The following is a 21,730-nucleotide window of genomic DNA, read 5'->3' as shown; positions in this document are numbered from 1 at the left end:
TCCAGGATGTATGGCTCTAGGTGAGTGATCACACCATCATTATTATCTGGGTCGTGAAGATCTTTTTTGTACAGTTCTTCTCTGTATTCTTGCCACCTCTTCTTAATATCTTCTGCTTCTGTTAGGTCCCTACCATTTCTGTCCTTTATCGAGCCCATCTTTGCATGAAATGTTCCCTTGGTATCTCTAGTTTTCCTGAAGAGATCTCTAGTCTTTCCCATTCTGTTGTTTTCCTCTATTTCTTTGCACTGATCGCTGAAGAAGGCTTTCTTATCTCTTCTTGCTATTCTTTGGAACTCTGCATTCAGATGCTTATATCTTTCCTTTACTCCTTTGCTTTTTGCTTCTCTTCTTTTCACAGCTATTTGTAAGGCTTCCCCAGACAGCCATTTTGCTTTTTTGCATTTCTTTTCCATGAGGTTGGTCTTGATCCCTGTCTCCTGTACAATGTCACGAACCTCATTCCATAGTTCATCAGGCACTCTATCTATCAGATCTAGGCCCTTAAATCTATTTCTCACTTCCACTGTATAATCATAAGGGATTTGATTTAGGTCATACCTGAATGGTCTAGTGGTTTTCCCTACTTTCTTCAATGTAATTCTGAATCTGGCAATAAGGAGTTCATGATCTGAGCCACATATTTAAACCTGAACAACTCACAAGTATACAACTAATAACTTTGGCTTCAACTACAAATATTGATCTAAGCTTCCTCTATAAAACCCAGCAGCACTCAGCTTTTAGCTAAGCATGTCAGTTGGTTAGGATGGAAAAATTAGTTAATGAGGGAATTCCCCCCCCCCTCAAATCACAGGTGAACTGCAACCCAATTTCAGACATAATTTATTGAGTTCATAGGCCATATGTTGGACCACCATGGTTTCAAGAAAGTCTTTGCTGAGAATGACTAATTTATGTCTATCATGGACCTGCTTTAAGCATAGTCTTTCTTGAACTCTTAGTCCTGTGAAGTCCTGAGTTCTCCCTCTTTGTTCCATCCTCATTGATGTTTGGTCTGTTTTTATATCAGAGCTGACCTTCTGATTGCAGAGTTCTCAGGCTCTCTGCCTAAAATCACTCAAATTTGGCATGAGGATTTTCTATAACTGCACAGATTTGGTCAGCCATATTTCTATTGTTCTGACAATTTCTGATTCTATTTTCTATGACACAAATTCCTGTAAAAGAAAATTCTGAAAGCTCTTCAAGTGTAAACAACCTGTTAATTTTATATACAGAGTCACTTCTCTTGCCAGTGAATGGGATCTGTGGATGATATTATGAGAAAAAAAATGCATTATTTTCCCTGTTTTTAAAAGCAGAAAGAAAGAGTACCAAGCTCTGTTTCCTGGAAGATTCTTCTCTGTTACTCAAAAAGTTTCCTCTAGAATCATTTCTTTTTCCTCTTATTAAATATTTGCCCCTGCTCGCAGTTCAACAGCTGGGACTAAATCTTGTCTTTCTGCTACTTCATTTGAGTTTGCTGTTTAATATATGTACATGTATATATGCATGCATATTTACATATATAAAACACACCTTATATAACATGCATATTTTATACACACATATATGTGTGTATTTATATATCATTAAATTTTACCATAAGAAACAGTGACACTTGCAGGAACTCAACTTAAAGAATGGCAAAATTGGTTTTCTAATTAAGTCACTGCATGTTGTTTTTCTCAGCAGCTCTGCTCTCATATGAATCCCTTCCTCTTCTGAATCCCACGCACCATCCATAGCTTGTTCCCTTCCTTCCCACTGTGCCATCCTTTATCAACAGGAGCAGTCAAATCAACCCTCGGAGTGTACTTAAAAGCACCATATGCCCAACAGAAGAGCACTTGAATTACTCTGTATACCAGAACCTGCTGTACATCATAACAGATTATTATCAGAGACCAAAAACTAAGACATGATGTGATATTACAAGCCATCAGAAACTGTCACCTGAGAGCACTCCTTGTCCCATTTATTGTATTTCCCAGATTCTCATTACTACCAACTAAATCAGTCAGGCTCTTATAGGGTTCTTGGATACAAATGACTTCTGACCTAAAGCTAGTCATCCAGCTTCTTTCTTTATAGGCACCATATTTAAGGAAAAAAAAAAAAAAAACCAACAGAGTACTTGTGAGTAGGCAAGCTTCTCCATGATGAAAAAACAAACAAACAAAAAAAAGGAAGAAACTTTTCTAAGTAACTTATTTGAGTGACTTCCTTTGTGGAGTTTGCTGACAAAGAAAGAGGTAGTGACAGAGTACAGACAATTAGTTCAAAAATCTAAGCAAATAACACGTAAGTTTAATACAGAAATATTCCTGATAGAATTGTTTTCCAGTTCTGTGATTTATCTTTTATATTCAAGTCCAGCTCTACCTCTACTGTGTTTTTTTAACTCTCTCAGGCTGAAAAATTAAATCTTTTTTCACGGGGTCCTAAAAGCCTAAACCCACTCCAATATTCTTGCCTGGGGAATCCCATGGACAGAGGAGCCTGGCTGACTATAGTCTATGGGGTCGCAAAGAGTTGGACATGACTGAGTGACTAACACACAAGAGCCTAAAGAAGGCTGTATTTATATCTCACATCAAATAGTTTAGGTTCAGAAGGACTGAGTAGCCTCCCTTCACACTGACTTAGCTTCAGGAAGTCACTTTGAAAAAATACAGGGATGAAAAGCTACATATCAGTGTGCTTGCCCTACAGGCCAAGTAAGATTAGATAGTAAGACCTACTAAAATGTACTTGGCTCTTAGAAGATGTGGCAGGTGAGAAGAAGCTTTACACAGTGATATCAGAGGGAGAAGGCAGGGAGAGACAGTTATTTAGAGCAGCCTTGAAAGGAATAGTTGCATATGGACACAAACATGGTGGAGGGAGCCTACTAAAAGAGTTACAACAAAAAATTCCAGCTTCATGGCCATGTTCCTATGTGTACGTGTGTGTGCTCAGTTGCTCAGTCGTGTCCAACTCTTTGTGACCCCATGGACTGCAGCCCAGCAGGCTCCTCTGTCCATGGGACTTCCCAGGCAAGAATACTGGAGTGGGTTGCCATTTCCTCCTCTGGGGATCTTCCTAACCCAGGAATTGAACTCGTGTCTTCTGCGTCTCCTGCACTGCAGGTGGATTCTTAACCACTGAGCCATCTGGGAAACCCTGGCCATGTTCCTATACACATACATTTTTTTCTGCAGAAGAGATATTTCCATAGGAATGTAGAGTTGCTCTAAAATGGTTATTAGGCTGTAGTATCTAAACATACAGCATATGTTAAAATAGATTGAAAACACATACATCAGAGATGGAAAAGTCATATCACTATCACTCTGCCAGTTACATAAAACTGCAAAAGTAAACGTTTAACATTTAGCATACTGACCCATATTACTATGGGTATTTGCTTCATCCATTTTCTATTTTCAAGATGCATTAAAGTTTTGGTTGAATGGGGCTTTCTAGGTGGCACTAGAGGTAAAGAGTTCAGTTCAGTTCAGTTCAGTCACTCAGTCGTGCCCGACTCTTTGCGACCCCATGAGCTGCAGCACGCCAGGCCTCCCTGTTCATCACCAACTTCCGGAGTTCACTCAAACTCACGTCCATCGAGTCGGTGCTGCCATCCAGCCATCTCATCCTCTGTCGTCCCCTTCTCCTCCTGCCCCCAATCCCTCCAAGCATCAGAGTCTTTTCCAATGCGTCAACTCTTCGCATAAGGTGGCCAAAGTACTGGAGTTTCAGCTTTAGCATCATTCCTTCCAAAGAACACCCAAGACTGATCTCCTTTAGAATGGACTGGTTGGATCTCCTTAACCCACCAGTAAATGCAGGAGATGTAAGAGATGTGGGTTCGATCCCTGGGTTAAGAAGATTCCTTGGAGGAGGGCATAGCAACCCAATCCAGTATTCTTGCCTGGAGAATCCTATGGACAGAAGAGCCTGGTGGGCTACAGTCCATAGAGTCACAAAGAGTTGGACGTGACTGAAGCAACTTGGCAGGCAGCATGCAACTGGGGACTCCGTTCTGTGGTGTTTTGGGAGTCATTCCTGGAGGTCAGGCCTCAAGTCAGCTCCTCAGGTCTTCCAGGATTTTATTTTAAAGCACCTAATTCCCTGTATTACATTCCATTCAAGATATTTAAAGCAGGTTCTATTTTATGAACTAAATGCTATGATGAAGGTCTGGACTCAAATGCCTCAATCAATTAATTGGTAATGGCTACCTAAGGCAATGTGTTTAGAACTTTGAGAGTGAGGTCCAAACTCCACAGAAAAGATATTTTTTTATACCTGGTCTGGGAGTGTTTAACATTTGCCACCTTAATAAACATCAGCCTCACTTAACAAATTATTCTGTGTGTGTATTGCAGGGTACGGGGGCAGGGGGGGTAGTTTACATATGATAGATATAAAATCTGCAAAGATAGGTGAAATTTCAAAATTTCATTTTTATTCGGACATACTGTGAAAATGAACTAGGCATACCAAATTAAAGATTGCATAGAGGAAAATGTTAGATTTAGTCACAGGAATGCTAATTGAACCATATATGAGTTATAATTTATTATACTTGAAATAGCCAAAGTTACTTCAATACAATTCCACTAGTCTAAATCCAATCTTCAAGGATACAAAGGTCTGGCCATTTTGTTCTCCGAACTTGCTGAATTGCTCACTGCTGGAAATGATTTTAAAGGATTAATTTTAAAGAAATTTCAAATCAAAAACCAAAGTATTAGAAAAGAATGTAACAACAACAACAAAAAACCCTGTGTTCCTGTTACTTCGTAACCATTTGCCTTGGTTAGATAGGTTGGTGAGAGGATATTTTCCCCCCATTCTGAAAGGCAATAATTTTTTTCCTGAGAGTGTTAATACTTCAGTCATTTAAGCTTCCTAATTTGATGCTTTTTGGTTAAGAAGGAAACCTTAAGTGAGGAAAGGAAATGCTGAGAGGAAATTACTTGAACAGAACTTAATAGTTTTGTGATATGAAGCTGTGATCACATTTTTTTCACGGTATGAGTCAGTCATATAAATGTTTGGTTTACTTAGTTTCTTAATTTGACATGAGACTAAACTGGGTAAAACTTGTCAGTAAAATGTTGTTTTTCTTGAGTTAAACCAGATTGATTTCATTATTAATATAGCATCTCATATTTGTAAGTGAAACTGATTTAAGTGAGCTTTCGGTCATCATAAATCTCATTTTTAAAAGTATGTTTTTAAATGGATTACTAGCCCATGCTATAATTTCAACAAGCCTGCCTCCTACATGGGGATTTGAAGATCATGGTTATAGCTACTATTAGTGTCAACACAATGTAAGTAGGGTTCATTATGAAACTCTCTGGGGATTTCTAAAGTGATTACATTCTCTTTAAAATCCACAAAAAGGAACTCTTCAAAAGATAACAATTCAATGAGATGAGATAGGAGCCATCTGGTTTGCTTGTAAATCATATCCTTATTTTTTATGGTATGTCATTGCTGCTCTATCCTATTAGCATGAGAGAATGAAATTCAGGAAGGCTGACTTTTATCATTTTTTTATCTTATAAAAAAAGGAAAAGAAGTTGAACACCAAGTATTAGGGTAAACATCCTGCCTATTCATTGGAAGAACCGATGCTAAAGCTGAAGCTCCAATACTTTGGCCACCTGATGCGAAGAGCAGACTCATCTGGAAAGACCCTGATGCAGGGAAAGATTGAAGGCAAGAGAACGGGGTGGCAGAAAATGAGATGGTTGGATGGTATCATCAACTCAGTGGACAATAGTTTGAGCAAAGTGTGGGAGATAGTGAAGGACAGGGATGCCTGGTGAGCTGCAGTTCATAGGGTTGCAAGGAGAGGGACACAACTTAGCAACTGAACAACAACAAAACCCAATTCCTCGAACTACCTTTCTCCATGCAATCAAGTATGTGCCCCAGCAGTTTCAAGTTATAGGCAAATACTCAATACAATTTTTTTTTAATTTTATACCAATCTTTTTCATTTGGGGGCTTCCCTGGTGGTTCAGACAGTAAAGAATCTGCCTGCAACGTGGGAAACACAGTACGTTACCCACATATTTTTCTCAAGCATACAGAATAGGTGGTTCAGTTCAGTTCAGTCACTCAGTCGTGTCCAACTCTTTGCAACCCCATGAATTGCAGCACGCCAGGCTTCCCTGTCCATCACCAACTCCTGGAGTTCACTCAGACTCATGTCCTTCAAGTCTGTGATGCCATCCAGCCATCTCATCCTCTGTCGTCCCCTTCTCCTCCTGGCCCCCAATCCCTCCCTGCATCAGAGTCTTTTCCAGTGAGTCAACTCTTTGCATCAGGTGGCCAAAGTACTGGAGTTTCAGCTTTAGCATCATTCCTTCCAAAGAACACCCAGGACTGATCTCCTTTAGGATGGACTGGTTGGATTTCCTTGCAGTCCAAGGGACTCTCAAGAGTCTTCTCCAACACCACAGTTCAAAAGCATCAATTCTTCAGCACTCAAGCTTTCTTCACAGTCCAACTCTCACATCCATACATGACTACTGGAAAAACCATAGCCTTGACTAGATGGACCTTTGTTGGCAAAGTAATGTCTCTGTTTTTGAATATGCTATCTAGGTTTAGAATAGGTGGTAACCAGCCTCAAACCTGGAAGGCTTCCACCACCAAGAATATCTCCTTGACTCAGGTGCCATAGTGATTAAAAGTTCACTACTACAACAAACTAAGTTAGCTCATGATAACAAATGAAAACTTATAGTGCTCTGATTTGTTTCCTATCCATTCAAAAAACCAAGAAATCTAGAGGTTCTGTGTATGACTTTGGGTTATGGCGCTCTGTTTTTACATGTAAAACTCTTGAGAAGGGTAACATATGGAGTCCCTACAGCTTGTAAGGAATTGGATTGGTAAAACTCTTTCCAAGTGGGTGCAGGACCACATAGGATATGGGATCACTAGGGTCCCTGAGGCCCTGGGAGAGAAGAAGGTGTTTTATTTAACTCTCAGACTTGATCCCCTGCTCCTAAACTAACTTCTCCCTCAAAGAAGTGAATTATTTTTTTCAAGTGCAAATCCATTTCTTCTTCCAAGGGAGCATTTCCAACAGAATTCAATTCCCTGATTCTCACCCTGCCTCTTATGAGAATTCCCCTTTAAGTTTCTATTCTGGCTCCCACCTCACTAGACCCTAAGCCCAACCCATCCAGCAGCAAGCCATTTTGTGGTGTGAAATGGTGTAGCACAGTAGGAATTGCATGGGCTTCGGAGACACATAGACCTTGGCTGGAGTCTCAACTTTATCACATACTGTATGGATCATGTTACTGATACAGTGTCCTTTTCTCTGTTAATAGGGTCAATAATATCTATCGTATAGAGGTTGTGATTGGCAGAATAAGAGCTCTCAAATATGACTACACATCATGCCCCAGATTCCGTCAATATGATATTTTACAGGCAAAAAATGACTGCAGGGTATATAGACTCTTTATCCTGGAAGATTATCCTGGGCCCAATCTAAAATATGAGTGCTTAACAGTGGTGATACTTTCCAAGCTGTGGTCACGAAAAGATGTGACAGTGGAACAAAGAACAGGAAGATGGCAGGATGAGAAAGATTCCATCTGCTACTGCTGGCTTTGAAAATGGTGGAAGGGGTCCATAAGCCAAGAAAAAAGGACAGCCTTTGGAAGCTGGGGAAGTCAAGGAAAAAAATTCTCCCTTAGAACCTCCAGAAAGGAACACAGTCCTCCTGGCCCCTTGATGTTAGCCCAGTGAGATCTGTGTGAGACTTCTGACTGACAGAACTATAATATTTAAAATGTGTATTGTTTAAGCTACCATGCTTGTGATAATTTGTTCCAGTGACAATTAAAAAAGCAATACAGAGGTACTGTAAGAAAGCTTAAGAAGAGGATCTACCATAGTGCCTGGCACAGATAAAGCCCTAAACAAGTATCAGTTTCTTCCCACAGTTTATCTAGGAAATTCTAATTCATGTATTCACAACAAGAAACAAAACAAAAAAACACATTCTATGTGCCAGACACCATTCTAGGAACTCTTGGAGTTTACAACCTTATCAAAAAAGCAAATTTTTTTTATGTACTGCAGTAATTTTTTCACTTTCTACACATACCAGACTCAAGTAGGCATTTGTTGGTCTCAACCATTGTGCCAAAGGCTCCCATACATTCATACTCATACACGTCAGCAAGACCCACCAACAGCTGCACACCTCCTAGTCTTTTGACCCCGTGAGTCTGTTTCTGTAGAATTCTAAATGAAGAATATTATTTATGTTTTATTTTGCATTCAGGAAGCAGATGGAAACCAAATGTTACTGATAGGTTTGATCTTACTGTGCCTGTCTCTGATCATAGGACCATTCAAAATCCATCAGAAATGACCTCATGATGGCCACAAAGCAGAGAGGCTCAAATCAGTCACTTCTGAGGGTTAGATGGGAGACAGGGAGAGGAGTGCGGAGAGAAGGGTATGGCTGCTATTCCCCTTAAAGCTTTAAAAGATGGAAACACTGAATTAAACATCGATTTTAGTAAGTTCAGATTCACACCATGGAGTGCAGGTGAACCTGGGTATAAATTCAAGTTGTTCTTGCAAAGGAGGAAGCACTATAGAAGAATCTGTTTAGACCAGCTGGGCCACATGGCCTTAACTTCCTCACTCCACCTTTCCTAGAGCACTTGGTATTTTCCTCAGACTTACAGTGAAGGTGACACAATTCTCTGACCAGCCCTTGAGACAAATGCTTTTGGATGTTAAGGGCTAGGAAATCCTTCATGATCTTGACCGTGCTAGATGTTACAGGGTCTTCTGACTCTGCCCACTCCTCCTGGTAGAATTTATGGCAATTCTGCTTCCGGATATTAAAATTCAATCCTCTTTCCAGAGGTAGAAATCCATTCCAGATTTGAGCAGCTGAGAGCTAGTACCCCATGAGGAGCACTCAGAGAAACATATTCTTACCTTGTGATGACCTTTATAGCTTTGCTCTGCTTCCAAGTGTCCCTTGCAGCTATATTCGAATCCCAGTGACTACAGTGAGGACCTGCTAGAGAGGTGCAGGCTTTTATTACAGCAGGGTCCCTGGCTAGATAGGTTAGGATTTTCAGCAGGGGATTTGCCAGCCTCACAACATGGTGTTTTCTCCCTAATTGAAGCAGCCCACTGTCCAGAAAAATCAAGTCTCGCTGTTGGAGAAGGAATCTAATCATTTCACTCTGGAATGATTCTGGGCATCTGATGGATTGGTGGAGTTCTCCTTGTTGGTTCCCTGTCTTTTCTGTGTGTAAATGTTTGTGTGATTTTTTTTTAATGTTTTTATTGATGTCAAGACGTTGACATAAAAACAAGACTAATAGTGTCTGATTTAGGCTTCTGGTTTCCCACATCTCCCCCATCTCCTTGAGCAGCTGGCATAGCTGGAGGACTGTTTACTCTATGGCTTATTTCCCCCTTATCTTTGATGTCCCAGGATGTCAAAGGTTGTAAATTTAATATTGATTTTATAAAGTAGTTTTACTCTAACATGTCAGTTGTGATTAGCTTCAACCTGGAAGAAGCTCAGTCACTGATCTGGATTTGCACGCAATGTGGCTCCCCAGCTCTCAGGCTCTCTGAGTGAATGCTTTATTTATAAGAGTGGCAATGGTTTATAAAGGCCAGGACAGCCCCCAGCCCCCAGCTCTCTCTCTGCTCTGAGCCTCTAGCACCTGGGCCCTTACATTTAGCTTGCAAATCTAAGTAGATCAGAGAGATGTATCATTTGCTGGCATGTCAACAGACAGAAGAGTTTATAGATCACATTATACCCCAGTGGCTATAACCAGAGAGAGAGGAATGAGAAGTCTTACTTGTGATTCCACCCCTCCCTTTCTTTAGTTCCCCAGTGTCCTCGTGTTTTGCCACCAGGGTGGGGGCTGCTGCTATAATAACAGTGATAAAAGCTGACATTTATTGAACACTTTTTATATGGTGATCACTTAATAAGAGTCAGGGATGGTACTGAGGGTTTTCCATGCATCATCTCATTTAATGCTCACATCAGTCCTAGGAAGTGAGTATATATTATTACCCTATTGTTACTGAATACTATTATCACTACCATTTTACAGATGAAGGAACAAAGAATGGCCGGGATCACACTGCTGCACATTTTGAGGCTGAAATTCAACCCAGTGCAGTCTGACCACCTCCCCTGCCACAACTCATATTTTCATCTCCGACACCATAATAAGTGCTTTATCACAAAACTTTGAAAAGACATTTTTACACTAATCATGCTGACGTTAACACCTTGGTTTAGGTTAATGTTCTCTGTTCTTATTTTTTTGATACGAATTAATACTGAAACATAATTGTAGAATTTATCCGCAAATCCTATTTCCTTTCTTAAGAAGAGACAGACAACTGGTGTGTTTATCCTACCCCACTGATCTTCTCTCCCTTCTCACACCTTGTAAGAATTCCTCCTTAGAGAATGAAGCTGAGGATGCTCCCCACTTTGTGGCGGGAAGCTTTTCCTGAAGCCATGTGGCCATGTTCCTGCTCATCAGCTGCCACAGCAGGTGCTGCAAAGGGGCCACATGGCGTTCCAAGTTAAGGAAATGAATCAAAGCCTTCTTACTTTGGGAAAGCTCAATTCACTGTATTTTAACACTGCAGAGGCTAGTTCACGAGGAGGCTGACAGAGGGCACTTGGAAACTTTATCTCCCAAGTTAAATATATTCCTTACCTGTTTGCCAAAGTCCTCCATTCTTTCCCTGAGGCTGAGATGCTCCAGGCAAGGAGTCTGGGAGTGCTTTTCCTCGTATTTGCCTTCATCCCTCTTCCTAGACGTTAACAGTGGGGGCAAGAATACATTAAGGCAAATTGAAGACAGTGCCAAATTCTCTGATATGCCTCCCATTAAGAGATGAGATCTCTATTTCACCCCTTTGATTCTGGGTGGGTTTCTGTGCCTGCTCTGACTAACAGAATACAGTAGAAGTAATGTTGAGCACATTTCTGGACCCAGACTATAAGAGATTGGCAGTATCCACCTTCACTTACTTGTCACACATAAGAAGTTCAACTACTCTAAAGGAGAGACAATACAGCAAGGCCCTGAGACTACGTGGAGAAAGAGAGAGACCCAGCTGAGACTGTCAAGTGATCAAATACGTAAGTAAAGTTGTCTTGAGCCCTCCAGATTAGCCCAGATACTATCTGAAAGTCACCAAGTGATACCAACCAAAGAACAGAAGAGATGCCTAAATTCTCGACCCACAAAATAGTGAGATACAATAAAATGGTAGCTGTTTTGCATTAGTGAGTTATGTAGCGATAGCTAACAAGTACAGGCACATAGGTGTTTGGAATGGATCACTTTAGCTTTTAAGGAATGTAAACCTGGGGCATGCAATCACAGATGGAAGGCTGCTCTGTCTAGCCTGACTCGATGCATTTAAGCACAGGGAAGAGCAAATAACTCTTAACTTGTGACTTGAGGATATTTCTGCAGGACAACCACTGGTGTGCTGCCTTGTGGAGCAAGTCTTCCCAACTGATTACACATTGTTAATGAAGGATTAATCTTTTGGTATACTGGCATCTCATAATTCATGGACCAGTCAGAACCCAGCCCTCAGCAAAGCATACTGAGCCCACACTTTGTTTTTCCTTTTAATTTCCTTAGTTACCACATTATTTTAAACAGTCAGAAGGTAAATTTCTTCACTTCAGAAGAAGCACATAGAAAACCTTGCTCTCGGGTAGTAAGAAAACACATTTTTTTGTTGTTGTTGTAAGGCTTAAGAATTGTGGTAAAAGACATAAAGGTAGACTCTTTTAGTTAATAGTTTCCAAATATAATTTCATTCTTCTATTTAATTGTATGTGTTTCAATGCATATGCTACTTGAAATATCTGTGAGAAAACAGTATATTTTGGAAACATAATGGCACTTTTTGAGTAGTTACAGTTTATCTGTCAAACCATAATATACTTTCATGGAAATGAGACAAATAAAAAAACACCTGAGTGAGAAACAAGGGAGACTTGATAAGTAGTCAGCTTGGTTTTATACTCAAACTAAACTGGCCCAAACTCTTTTTTGAAGTGAAGTTACTAAGAATGTACTTATTTTCTACATTAAAGTCTCCATTGTTTGTGTGTTGTTATCCAACAGGAACAAAATACAAAAGCTGGAGAAGAAACTTCCTTCAAGAGAATCCCATCCTCAAATTCTACATCCAGGGGTACCAGCCCTTGACTTCCCACATACAGGTTATCATGGCTAGAAGTTTAGAGCCTTTTATTTCAGACTTAACCTGACAATCACATATCACAGAACTCAGGTATCTTTGCTGGTATCAAGAGATCAGATTCCACATCCAACCCACAGGAATTTTGTTTTAGGAATTAAAACTAGATTTCGGAAGATAGACAAGGAGTTAGCCAAAAGACAAGGATGGGAGAACCATAAAAAGACAACATCACATCAAAGGCAGAGGAGAGGATAACATTACATTATCTAGGTAGTACGATTTGATGTGATTTTTATATTCTTTGTACTTTTATATGGCTTAATTTTTTTGTCATTAACATGTGTCATCTATTTAAAAAAGAACTAGAATATCATGAAAATAATATATTTCAAAGCAGTCAAGATGTTTTAAACAGGCCCAGAGGTCTAAGAAGATAACAACTTCTCAAAAGAAATGCAGTCCCCCCGCCCCCCATCCATCCCAAACCTTTTTATGGTGCAGTATTCTGCTGAGCGGAAAACTCCAAGAGCAGAAGAAAAAAAAAAAAAAAAAACGGAAATATTGGTTTCTAATCCTTCAGTGATTAATTGCTGAATATTAAACCAATGGAGCTTCCTGATTTTCCTCCACTTTAAACATTATCTCTGTATGGGAGAAGTTTGGTCAATGTTGGAATACTGTGAATTCAGAACTGAAGCTGTTTAGGGTAGTGATGCCAATTCTTTACATGTAATTGTAATGTGTTCAAGATTTTTCCAAGCTGTACTGGATAAAAATCCACAAGTAAAATATTCATACAATTTTTTCATAGAGAATGCTATTCAATGAGAAGTTAAACCTCATTTTATCATATCATAATATAAACATAGCTTACATGTACCAAGTGTAGCCTAGCTTCATCTTATAAAATGTTAAGCATTTCCTTTCTCATATTAAAAAATAAGCTTTCAAATTTAGAATGAACAATTTTACACATTTTTTTTTTTAATGTGCAAGAAGTTTTACGAAATTCTTTCAGGCTGAGTGTGAAGGAGATCAGCCCTGGGATTTCTTTGGAAGGAATGATGCTAAAGCTGAAACTCCAGTACTTTGGCCACCTCATGCGAAGAGTTGACTCATTGGAAAAGACTCTGATGCTGGGAGGGATTGGGGGCAGGAGGAGAAGGGGACGACAGAGGATGAGATGGCTCGATGGCATCACTGACTTGATGGACGTGAGTCTAGGTGAACTCTGGGAGTTGGTGATGGACAGGGAGGCCTGGCGTGCTGCGATTCATGGGATCGCAAAGAATCGGACACGACTGAGTGACTGAACTGAACTGAACTGTGAGGAAAAATTTGCAATTTTTTCATTCCACTGGTATAACTGAATACATACAGGTTTTGGGGTTAAGAAGTCCTGGGTTTAATCACCAGATTTGCTATATATTGGGTGTGTGACTTGGTAAACTACTTGAACAGCATCCCCTTAAAAGGATATGTTAAGTATCCTTTACACGGCAGGCGAGGTGCTAACCATTAAGAACACAAAGAGAACGTGGTACAGATGGTCTCTCCTCCCTTATCTCCCTGGGCCCCGCCTTGTCCCCTGTGTAAAATACCTGCCTACCTCTACCTTATGTGACTGTTGTCACGATGGTGATGCGATACAGAGAGCAAGCACCCTGAACAAAGCTGCTGTGGAAGACGAAGTACACTATTATCTTGAATAATAACACAGGATGCGATTGTCTTCTGCATTAAAACCATGGACTCTCGGGCTGAGAAAGCACGTGTTAACTTTCTGTATCAGAAGCCTCATTACCTCAGCTTTTTACTTCAGCCAGCCCAGCAGGTGTGGAGCGCGTGGAGCGTGACTACGCGGGCCGCCAGCCCCGACTTCCGGTCCGCCGCGCACCTCTGCAACTGCGCATGCGCAGCTGGCTGACCGTCGTCTCCGCGGTTTACCCTGAGGAACGGTTCTCAGCCGCTGGGCAAGTGGGCAAGAGGCTAAAAGCCCGAATTCCAAGGCGCACTTGGTAAAACCCCTCAGACAAGGTCCCCAGCAAGTCAGCAAAGCAGGTTTGCACTGATGACCCGGCATTGTCAGTTTCCCTTTCCCTAGTCTCTCCCTTCTGGATCTCCCTGCCTGGATCACTTCCCTAAGTTAAACACGTTCAAACCCTTGCCTCGGACTTTGCTTTAGAAGGAAAGCCAGGCTAAATATCTATAAAAGGAGAAAATTTAGGCCGAATTTTGTGATCCAAGTGTGTAAAACAGACCATACAGTGAAATAGTATGCAAGCATTGGAAACTGTGGATCCAGTTAAATGTGAGAAATTTTCAGGACATTGGTATGAAAAGCAAGATGCAGAGCTGTTATGTAATATGAAATAAAACAAAAAATAGCCTCCCCTAAATCCTTGTATCTATATGAAAAACACTTACTTGAAAATGTAATATATGAGAATTTACTTTTTAGTTACCTTTAAACTAAAAAAGATACTAGTTTGTTAAATGTGGTTGGTGGTGTGGGAGTGGAAGGAAGGGGTTAATGAAAGAAGGAAAAAGAGGTCATCATGTAAAAGATCACATGTATGACATAATGTTACTATTCCATTCGGGTAAAACCATACACATCTGAGTACCTGCCCGTGACAGATAAAAAAGGACAATCACCAGTCTGCTGGGAGATGAGGTTTCAGGTAGAGTTTTATGTTCATCCTCAGACTTTTCTTGTTTTAAATTTTACAGTAAGCGTAGATTAATTATATAATCAGAAAACCATTAAAGCAATGAATACCCAACAGAAAAATGAAGAGACCATTTGGCATATTTGGTTAAGAGTACAGACTGTGGAGCCAGACAACTACATTCAGATCTTGACTCTGTCACATGATTGCATGATCTTGGGCAGGTTATTTCATTTCTTTGGGTTTCAATTTCCTCATCTGTAAAATGGAATTCATGGGGTCACAAAGAGTTGGATACGACTAAGTGACTGAACTGAACTGAACTGAAAATGGAAATAATAATAATGTAGTACCTGATTCATTGGACTTAAGAAAATTAAATGGAAAATGCATAGCAAGCTTTCAGAATGATACCTGGCACATAGTAAATGCTATATAGAGTTTAGCTGTTATTATTTCTTTATAATTGATTATAGAAAGAAAAATAGCTGAGCTCTTAGATGCTACAGCCTTTAGTTAGACAGAGGAGTTATGCTTCACTGTCATGGCAGCGGGGTGACCATTCACCCACAGCCACTCCACTCCTGCAGCTAAGACAACTTCTGCTTCTAGGAGGAAATAGAGAGAGAGAGGAAGGATAAGGAGAACATGGACAAAGAAAAAAGACAAAGGGAAGAAGAAAATAGCTCCAAAGTTTCCAATAGAATGCTGGTGGAACAGGGTATGCCTGGCAAACAGTGCCCTCTTGACAGGTGTTCAGCCTGGCCTGAAGGGTTCTCTTTCCAACTTCCTGGTCATCTCATTTCTTCAAGAAGCAGATAAGTTCACATTGGTGATCTATTTTTTTTCGTAATTGAGATACAACTGTTAGTATAGTACATTCTGCTGACATTAATGTCATACTTCCTAGATACCAGATAAAAAATACTTTTAATTAGTTATAAATGAGAATGTATACACAATTCTGAAACTGTGTCTTCATCATCAAAGTTTGCTTCCAAATATGATACATGTGCCTTTAGTGCCAATTCTTACTAATTGTGCGATGCAGTGTGCTGACAGCCATGACACATTTTCCCATATCCAGTCACAAAAATATTTCTAATTAGTCATAAATGAGAATGTACACACAATATTTCCAATAGCCACTCTGTTCCTAAGAGAGTTCACAACAGAAAAAACTTAAACTGTTGCCACTGAGCTGCCTTGCTCCAATTCCAACAACTCCTGTTTCAGAAATGCTTGGAAAATTGAATCTTTAGATCTTACTGGGTAAACAGATCTAAGGTAGGTTTCAGCCCAAGTTCTTTGAGATTCATGTACTCCTGAACCTGACTAAAATGCATACCATAGCCATTTCAAAGGCAGTGATAAAATTACTTGGTTAAATATTTTGGCTAGATTTCCTGTTTCCAGAAGCCTGAGCTTTGTATTATGTGGCTTAGGCGTTTGCACATGGCAACTAGGGCAGTATTAAATGACCCTACAACTGCCAACCTCCATAAGAACCATGCCCCATAGGGAATGCCCCAGGCACCCATCCACCACTGTGAACCACACAGATAGAGGACTCCACACATCAGTAACTGCCTTCAAATTCCTAGACCTTGAACTTTCTTTAGGAATCCAGGCTATAAGCCTCTTAAGATGATTACAGACCATCAAGTACCTCCCCTAGTTCACAGTATAGAGCCTATAAAATCACTGTATAGTTATAATTTAGATATTCTCCAAACTCAAGACTATGAAGCATTCTGATCTGCTCTTTAGATTTCTGTATAATATCTCCATCATTTTATAACAGGGTTTGTCTTCTATTGCTGTGGGAAAGTGGCAGTCCTATACAAGTCATAAGGCCCTGATTTATTCATCATACATCACAGTGAAATGGGGGCTTCATGTGAGGGGAGGGAAAACAGTTCTGTTAAACTTTGCTTACTTTCACTACCTTTAAAAACTCATCAAATAGGATTCTGCCTTTTAGTTGCTGAAGTGTTTAAAGCCCTTTTTAATGAAAAATTCTAATCCTATATAATCACACCATAAGGACTTTCTTTATGTTCAAAGAGGAAACAGTGTTAAATTTTAATGCATACCTCTGGCAGGCTATAATAAAAGTGTTCAGTCAGTTTTAAATCCGATTAGTGTAACTGTTACAGATTAGAGAAAAACCCCAAGTGATTTGAAGCAAGTCCCCAACTCAGGGAGACTAATTCAGGGCCTGGGCCTGATCATGCCAGATTCTAAAGGAACATCAATACTTGTATTCGGTTTGCTCACAATTTGTTTAGTAGTTAATAAAACAGGGTCCCATACCAGGTATTGCAAGGCTTGAAAGACAAGCTTTCAAATAGAGGCAGATAGGATAGATTGCAATCTCTTCTTTGTTCCTCAAGTGACACATATTGTACCCTGGCTTATATTCTTATCTTTTCTCAGTATTTACCTCAGTGCTTCTTAATAGATTCAGTTGGGTAAAGCAGGAATATTAAAAACATCTGAGAAGAAATGCATATGTATATTCAAATATTTACGAATCTGCCCTCCCATCCACCTCACTTTGACCTCCTCTGTAGTCTAATACGTGTAGAGAAGAAAATAGTCATCTAAACCCTAAGATCACATGCTAGAATGTATGAAGGCACCTTCATTGAGCAATTAAAAATACTACCTTGTAGTTCTAATTCCTACATCATCCCAAGTGAGAATCGTTAAGCTGACTGCACTCAAAATCAAGTGATCTGACATCAGGTCCCAGCTTTGCCCAGTGGCTCAGCAGGTAAAGAATCCACCTGAAATGCAGGTGACACAGGATCCCCTGAAGAAGGGCATGGCAACCCACTCCAGTATTCTTGCCTGGAGAATCCCACAGAAAGAAAAGCCTGGCCGGCTATATCCATAGGGTCACAAAGAGCTGGACACGACTGAAGAGACTGAGCATGTCTGCATGCACCCAGCTTTGCCCTTACCAGTTGGGAGATCCTTACTGTTTATGAAACTCAGTTTTATCACCTATAAATTAAAAATCATTGTATCTGCTTTTTCTACATTTTAGGGGTGTTGTGAGGATTAGATTCATAAATCTGCATAGTCTTAAATGATGGCATGGTATTAACACATCTGGATTAGAAACACTTTGAAAGCAGTACTGGTCATCTTGCTTTTATATTCATATTCTCTTACTATTGTGTACATATCCTAAGTGAGTATACATCATGATTTTAATCATAGATGTCAATTTGCATATCACCTTAAAACTTGGGAAAAGAACAGCGTATCCAACTAAGTAAGTTGTCAGGAAAGGAACTGAAATCCTTTTCACCTGGGTTAACATTTGACTTCAACTGCCTTCCCTATCTGGACGCATTCTAAAGACAATGCGTATTTGAATGTCATGGCTCTCTGGGCCTTTATGCCTCTGGAGTGAAAGGCTTTGGGCTCCAGGTAGTCATTATTCAGCAACCTTCTTCTCTCCTGTTCTCCATTTTATGCTACCAGACCAAAGCACTCAGTACTGCTTCAATATCAAGAAAATATAACTAGGCCTTAGATAAATTAATGATTACTGAAGAATAGAGAATACTTTGCACCTTTCAAAAAAAATATGAGTGATAAGGAAAAATTAATTTGCTCATTATAAAAGGATCAGAAAGGGGAAATCAAAGCCAATACAAAGCCCCCACAGTAAGAGAAAGGACAGCAAAAATAAAAGTAAAAACAAGGATTCATGAATGCAGGAAGAAATTAAAACAAACCTGCAGGCCCTCTAAAATACAGCAATCAGGCAGCTCCATGCATGCATCCCATATTTGCATTTTTATTTTACATGAAGTATTTTTGTATCTGCTTTGCCTAAATTTGGCCTCTTACCAAAGCCTAATGACTCTACTTTATGTTAAGCTTTTCGAAAGATCTAAACTTAAAACTAGGAAGAAAAAAAAAAAAAAAAAACCTGTTAATTTATCTTGCAGGAAAAGGTGTTATAATTTGAATGAAAAGCAGCACGCAAACAGATAAAAAGGAGCTGGCACAAACCTCGGGCAATCAGTAACATTTTTTGTACCTGCAGGCTGAGAAATTGTCTCCAGTGTTGTACGATGTTATTACCATAGCCTATTTTCACTTGAACATTAGGTTCAAGCCTAATTGTGTGAAGATTTGAATGTTCTCCACAGATTTACTATTTTAATAAACTCATAATGTTAAAACAACTATATGTGTTGACAGTGGTACTAACAGTGTATTAAGCAAACAAATCATTTTCTTTTAAATGCTAAATAGCCTAATTTGACCTTTCTACAGGCCCTGGTCAGTTCTGAAATGGTCTTTTTTAATAGTCTCTCTGACCTTTCTGTCTTTTACTCCATCCATCAACAAAGGTATTATCTTTGTAGACTTTTGCTGTTGTTCAGTTCCTTAGTCTTGTCCTACTCTCTGCAACCCCATGGACTGCAACATACCAGGCTTCCCTGTCCTTCACCATCTCCCGGAGCTTGCTAAAACTCATGTCCATTGAATCAGTGATGCCGTCCAGCCATCTCATTCTCTGTCACCCCCTTCTCCTCCTGCTTTGACTCTTTCCCAGCAGCAGGGTCCTTTCTGATGAGTCAGCCATTAGATGGCCATACATGTATGGCCATACATTTGGCCATACAGGTGGCCAAAGTATGGGAGTTTCAATTTCAGCATCAGTCCTTCCAATTAATAGTCAGGATTGATTTCCTTTAGGATTGACTGGTTTGATCTCCTTGCAGTCCAAGAGATTCTAATGACTCTTCTCTAACACCACAGTTCAAAAGCATCAATTTTTTGGCTCTCAGCCTTTATGGTCCAGCTCTCACATCCATACATGACTACTGGAAAAACCATAGCTTTGACTAGATGGACCTTTGTTGGCAAAGTAATGTCTTTGTTTTTTAATACATTGTCTAGGTTTGTCATTGCTCTTCTTCCAAGGAGCAAGCATCTTTTAATTTTATGGCTGCAGTCACCATCTGCAGTGATTTTGGAGCCCCCAAAAATAAAGTCTGTCACTGTTTCCATTGTTCCCTCATCTATTTGCCATGAAGTATTGGGACCGGGTGCCATGATCTTAATTTTTTGAATGATGAGTTTTAAGCCAGCTTTTTCACTCTCCTCTTTCACCTTCATTAAGTGGCTCTTTAGTTCCTCTTTGCTTTCTGCTATTAGGGTGGTATCATCTGCATATCTGCTGCTGCTAAGTCACTTTAGTCATGTCCAACTCTGTGTGACCCCATAGACGGCAGCCCATCAGGCTCCCCCGTCCCTGGGATTCTCCAGGCAAGAACACTGGAGTGGGTTGCCATTTCCTTCTCCAATGCATGAAAGTGAAAAGTGAAAGTGAAGTCGCTTAGTCATGTCCGACCCTCAGCGACCCCATGGATTGCAGCCTACCAGGCTCCTCTGTCCATGGGATTTTCCAGGCAGGAGTACTGGAGTGGGGTGCCATTGCTGCATATCTGAGGTTGTTGATATTTCTCCCAGCAATCTTGATTCCAGCTTGTGCTTCATCCAGCCCAGCGTTTCTCATGATGTACTCTGCATATAAGTTAAATAAGCAGGGTGACAATATACAGCCTTAACATACTCCTTTCCCAATTTGGAACCAGTCCATTGTTCCATGTCCAGTTCTACCTGTTGCTGCTTGACCTGCATACAGATTTCTCAGGATGCAGGTAAGGTTGTCTGGTATTCATGTCTTTTTAAGAATTTTCCACAGTTTGTGGTGATCCACACTGTCAAAGGCTTTAGTGTTGTCAGTGAAACAGAAGTAGATGTTTTTCTGCAATTCTCTTGCTTTTTCTGTGATCCAACTGATGGTGGCACTTTGATCTTTGGTTCCTCTGCTTTTTCTAAATCCAGCTTGTACATCTGGAAGTTCTCAGTTCATGTGCTGTTGAAGGCAATCTTGGAAGATTTTGAACATGACCTTGCTAGCATGTGAAATGAATGCAGTTGTACGGTAGTTTGAACATTCTTTGTCATTGCCAAATAATAAGGTCACAGACCTTATGACGTAATTGTACTGATGGCTGTGGAGCAAGGTGGGGCTGCTATGAGCTATACTCATGAATATTTATGGTAACAAAACTATGCTCAGGTTTCAGAAAGAATGTGTGATATCTAGTTCATAAATCTATTTTATGGAGTAAAATTCGGGGCTGAGTAGGATGTGGCTGTATTAAAATAGCAGGACACATTAACTCCATGCACAAGCAAGAGGGTAAATCATTGGTATAGGTAATGCCAAGGTCAGAAGCACCTGGAGGTTGACTTTGAGTTCAGCAGGGAAACAAAAAGAGGGTGTTATCTCTAATTTTAGCAGGTCCTTTGGGTCTCTTCTTTATTTTAAGAAATAATTTAATAACGTATTTAAAATTTGGGGTCCATTGTAAAAAAATTCAAATACACACACAATCATAAAAGAAAAAATTGTCAACGATTCTATCTCAGAAATTATTTTGTTATTGATTTTAGATCTCGTTATTCCAGGCTTCTTCTGTGCATGTTTGAAAAAGTTAATCTGGCACACACTGATTTTTAAGTTCCTTTTTTTTTCACACAACTTCCCATGTGTTTAAATATTCTCCAACTGCAGTAATACTCTAATACCTGTATAATATTCCATTAAGAAACACTGTGTTGCCTGTGGTTGGACATTTAGGTTACCTCCACAACTCAATTAGAGAAGGCAATGGCACCCCACTCCAGTACACTTGCCTGGAAAATCCCATGGACGGAGGAGCCTGGTGGGCTGCAGTCCATGG

Source organism: Bison bison, unplaced genomic scaffold, assembly GCF_000754665.1.
Source record: "Bison bison bison isolate TAMUID 2011002044 unplaced genomic scaffold, Bison_UMD1.0 scf7180017864242, whole genome shotgun sequence".
NCBI classification, from domain to species: domain Eukaryota; kingdom Metazoa; phylum Chordata; class Mammalia; order Artiodactyla; family Bovidae; genus Bison; species Bison bison.
Note: the sequence above shows the minus strand (reverse complement) of the source record.